The sequence below is a fragment of the Octopus bimaculoides genome, chromosome 16 (assembly GCF_001194135.2).
Source record: "Octopus bimaculoides isolate UCB-OBI-ISO-001 chromosome 16, ASM119413v2, whole genome shotgun sequence".
NCBI lineage: Eukaryota > Metazoa > Mollusca > Cephalopoda > Octopoda > Octopodidae > Octopus > Octopus bimaculoides.
In genome coordinates, this window is record NC_068996.1 from 49,594,172 (window position 1) to 49,600,188 (window position 6,017).

The following is a 6,017-nucleotide window of genomic DNA, read 5'->3' on the forward strand; positions in this document are numbered from 1 at the left end:
TATATATATATATATATATATATATATATATACACACACACACACACACACATTCACAAACATAGCTGTTCACACACACACACACACACACACATATATGTGTAGGTATGTATATATATGTATGTATGTATAAGGTGTGTTTATGTTATGGTAAGGTATGTTATATATTCTGTTCTGTTATGTTTATGTTTATTTCTTTATAATATGTGTTAAATGAAAAAATCTTACAGAAACAGACAGGTGTGTCTGTAATACGTTTGCTGGGTTTTTTTTTTTTTAATTTTTTTTTTTAACCTTCTGAAATGAGGAGAGTATGCAGAAATTGAGACGTTATGAAGTGGGGTTGCGTGGAAAATGGTGTGATGAAGTTGAATCACAAGATTCATATTATATGTTATAATGCATGTGTACATGTATACATACATATATATAAACACACACACACACACACACATATATATATTTATATATATATATACATATACACAAACGCATACATTTTTCACACCAAGCACTTGTGTACTAAGGGTGCTGTTGTGCTCTGTCTCCAAATGTAGTATTCGGTATGTCATCGGGTCATGAAACAGCTCTATAAGTGTTTTAGCAGCTTTCACAGACACATACATACATACATACATACATACATACATATATATATATATATGTGTATATATATATATATATATATATATATATATACTTTCATTCATTTCAGCTATGTGGCTGCAGTCTTTTATTCTTTTACATGTTTTAGTCATTGAAAGGTTTTAGTCAAAAAGATATCGACCCCAGCACTTATTCTTTGTAAGCCTGGTACTTATTCTATCGATCTTTTTTGCCGAACCACTAAGTTACAGGGATGTTAACACACCAGCATCAGTTGTCAAGCAATGGTGGGGGGACAAACATAGATACACACACATGAATATATATATATATATATATATATATGACGGGCTTCTTTCAGTTTCCGTCTACCAAATCCACTCACATAGCTTTGGTCAGCCCAAGGCTATAGTGGAAGACACTTGTCCAAGGTGTCATGCAGTGGGACTGAACCTGAAACCATCTGGTTGGGAAGCAAATTTCTTAGCACATAGCCATGCCTGCACCTATATATGTATATATAGATATATCATGTAATGGCTGCTAACTCATGTTTGAATATTGTCATCACCTGATTGAAAGTCTCACGTGCAAAGACTACGACCAGTCATTTTTGTGCTATGTCATACTTTTTCATCAAGTGATGCCTGTGCATGATGGTTTTTCATAGAACGGAAAGGATTTGCCGAGATCCAATCCCATTCTCTGAACATAGACAACATAAACTTGAAAAGAAGAACTAGTTTACATCATCAAATATTGTCAGTGTCGCAGATTTTCTATCAGAGTTTCCTTCTCCAAGAGAGATGTTGTGACAACAAAAGAGGAGCCCTCCCACTCCCAGTGGGTCAACCGCACACCTGGACACCAATCCAGGTATTTCTATGCCCCCGCACATACATACATGCTTACATACACATATACACATATTGTTGGATGACCATTGACTGCTCATAAGTTCTTCCACCCTTTGATATATACATGTATATACACACACACACATTATCATCATCATCGTTTAATGTCCACTTTCCATGCTAGCATGGGTTGGACGATTTGACTGAGGACTGGTAGACCAGGTGGCTACACCAGGCTCCAATCTGTTCTGGCTGAGTTTCTACAGCTGGATGCCCTTCCTAACGCCAACCACTCCAAGAGTGTAATGGGTGCTTTTTACGTGCCACCGGCACGAAGGCCAGTCAGGTGGTACTGGCAACGGCCACGCTCAAAATGGTGTATTTTACGTGCCACCTGCACAGGAGCCAATCCAGCAGCACTGAGGTGCAGGCATGCCTGTTTGGTTAAGAAATTTGCTTCTAAATCATGTGCTTTCAGGTTCATCCCCACTGCATGGCACCTTGTGCAGATGGATTTGGCAGACAGAAACAGTAAGCCCATCATATATGTGTGTGTCTGTGTGTCCAAATTGTACATTTGAAGGCATAATTAATGAATACGATGAAGCATTGCTGATGTTTTCACTTATAAATGGTATTTTGCGTAACACTACATTTATACGTGTTATATGTGCCTATTGTTGTTGTTACTATTGTTCTTGTTGTTATTGTTTCATATAGTCAACAGTTATAGTTACAGTTGAAACATTCTTCAATTATTCCATTCCCCCCTCCCTCCTGCCGCTAACAGCAGTGAAAAATGTTTCTCTTCAAAGTAGCTTCTTACACATAAACTCCATAGATGCTCACTGGGATATGCTGTTGACGTGGTATGAATTGTTGGATTTTTCTATAAGGATATCAGCATTTTATTTACTTGGTTAGCTGTGTATGCATGCATACACTCATGTTTATGTATATACATATATATATCTGTTATCTTTTCTTTTACTTGTTCCATTGTTTAGACTGCGGCCATGCTGGGGCACTGCCTTAAAGAAGTTTAGTCAGACGCATCAACCCCAGTACTTTTTTTTTGTTTTGTTTTTTTTAAGCCTGGTACTTATTCTATAAGTGTCTTTTGCTGAACCACTAAGTTCTGGGGACACATACATACATACATACACACCAACACCAGTTGTTAAGTGGTGATGGGAGAAAAACACAGACACATACACACACACACACACACACACACTTGTGTGTGCGTGTATATATATATATATATATATATATGTATTTATACAAGAGGCTTCTTTCAGTTTCTATCTACCAAATCCACTCACAAAACTTTGGTTGACTGTAGAAGACACTTGCCTAAGGTACCACACTGTCACACTATATATATATATATATATATATATGTGTGTGCATAGATAATTGTAATTTGACTTGATCTGTTCCCGGTGGAGTGACATCACATCACTTGTTATTCTTGAGCATCGTAATATGTCTTTTCATTTCTCTTAAAAATAAATCAACACAGATAGGGCATTGCAATTCCTAGACCAGTTGAGGTCATTGTGTTGCATTAGTGGCTAGCATTCATGCAATGTGTTATGTAATGATACACGCACAAGTAAATCATATGCAAGTTAGCAACCCCACTTCTCTGAAGCTACTGGTTTGTGTAAACAGATTGGCTACTTATTTCTATCAAGTGATGCAAACATCTCTGATAAGACCCCAATAAGGCTTGAAAATCAGTTAAGGTTGTATATCATTTTTCCTCAATCTATAGAATGATAGTTAAATTTGCTATGTAGGTTTTATATCTATATATATATATATATATATGTATATAATGTGTGTGTTTTGCAGATTTGGCAAGTATAGCAAAAAGTTGTCTGCTTTTACTAACTCAATACCTATTGAATTATTGATTACAGACTTTCTTTGCAACAAGAATAAATCTGCAAAAGGCAACTATTTAGTCTACAGTTGTCTTCATTAGATTTCTGGTCTCTTTCATCTTAGATTTTAAAATATTTATATATATATATAATGTAAATGTAAATCTATGTGTGAGAGAAAGGATTCTTTAGAATACATAAGATCATCATCATCGTTTAACGTCCGTTTTCCCTGCTAGCATAGGTTGGACAATTTGACTGAGGACTGGTGAAACCAGATGGCTGCACCAGGCTCCAATCTGATTTGACAGAGTTTCTACAGCTGGATGCCCTTCCTAACGCCAACCACTCCAAGAGTGTACTGGGTGCTTTTTACGTGCCACTGGCATGAGGACTAGTCACACAGTACTGGCAACGGCCACACTCAAAATGGTGTTTTTTACATGCCACCTGCACGTTACGTGCCGGGAACATGTTTTATATCTTGTTTTGAAAAAAAAAATTTTTTATCAACGGCCAATAACTGAATAAGTCAAAACAATGCAAGTTATAAAAAAAATAACACAAGTTGATGTTTGATACTTGTACCTGGAATCACAGGGCAAAAGTTCCAGCCATTGACCTCTATTATTTCTTTAAACTTGCATTGTTTTGGTTTTATAAAAAAAAAAATTATGATTACATACAAACTAGTGTGTGTGTGTATGCGTAACATGACATTAGTGTTGGGGGTGGGGAAGGGTCCATGAGACAGATCCATCTTAAATACAATGTACACTAGATATTCCTTGGAGATTGGCTTAAAAGTACAGTAGGACATGCAACTGGAAAGTACATAATGTAATGGAAAATAGCTGATTGGATATATATATATATATATATATATATATACATACATACTTTATTAAAAAGCAACAAAAATATCACCAAAAGTTTTTGTGATATTTTTGCAGCTTTAATAATAAATCATATTACTCTACCTCTGGTATTTGAGTACTATTTTTCCCACCTTGTTTCGCATTTATGTGCTTACTCAGGTATATATATATATATATATATATATATATATATATATATATATATATATATATATATATATATGATGAAGTCTCTTGTCATGAACAACAAATGAGAGTTCACTAAAATAAAGTATTGATCATGTTCTCTGGACATGAATGTGTCTTGAGGCCTGTTGGTGCCTTGCAAACCTTTTGGCAAATGAAACATTATGTAATAATGTGTTCCTTGATGACCCATTCTGGTTAAGCATCCAATGACACATGGAACATATAATGCAGGATTCCAAGAAACATACATAGGAACTAATGATATAAACCTGTTTATTGTAATTTCTCACTTTTATATATATATATATATATATATATATATATAAAATCTTTAAAAAATGTTTTTATTAGCATAAAGACTGTGAGCATTAACTTCAAAAATAAGGACTCTACTAGTATAGAGTGAAATATTTTAACTAATTTTCACAATGACTTTGCAGTTTTGCCTATGGTTGGCCTTGGCAGATTGTGCTGTTTATATGCATGAGTTTTTCTTTTTGGGTGAATTGGTTAAGTACAAAATAGAAATTATAGATCTAACTCTACATAATATTCAGATCTTACTCCTATAAAAAAATACCTATATATATATTGATAGCACACTAAAGAGTACCATTCACAGTTGATGACAGCAACCATTGGCAAGATTTCAGTCACTGCCCTTAAAATCTTACATGTATGTTATAATGAAGTCAAATGAAATAGTGATATTTTGAAATCATTTAATACGTACATTTCAGGTTTGCATGATATATAATAGGAAATGCATCCATTACGTAAACCTTCCTCAGTTAAAACATTACAAAAATATTGGCATAACACAGAATTATATATATATATATATACATTTATATTAATATTAGGGACAAAATCCAAAATTACAGGTAAAAACTCAATTAAAATCAATTTATAAAAAATTAAAATTAAATTGAGCTTTATAGATTAAAATATATATAAAATATATAGTTTTAGGGAAAATAACCATGTTTCAAGAACTCATCAATGAAAATCCACTATCACATATAGAAAAATTAATAATTAAAAGCATAATAAATGGGTATAATATAAAACAAAGTAAATATCATAAGATAAAGATAATAAAATAATTATTAATTTTTCTATATGTGATAGTGGATTTTCATCGATGAGTTCTTGAAACTTGGTTCTTTTCCCTAAAACTATATATATATGTCTTTGGAAACAAGACATTTCTTTGCACACTATCTCACTTCATGTAGCTGTCAGCAAATAAGTACCAGGTGATCTAAGAGTGATAAACATTTCACTTAATGCTGCTGTACCCCAGACTTAAAATGTTGGTCTTTATGAACTCTTGTAGGAGGCATATATTTGATTTAAAATGGGTTGGTGTGTAGAGAAACAAAAAATGCCTTGCCATATGTAACTGTATTTGTTTACATTACATGTTTGAACTATACCATGTGTGTTTGTGTGTATGTATATACATATGTGCGTATATATCTACACATATGTATGTATAATGTGTTTATACCCATATAAGTATTTGTGTGCATGTTATTCATGCAACAATGCCACATTTATATATATCTATATATATATATATATATATATAT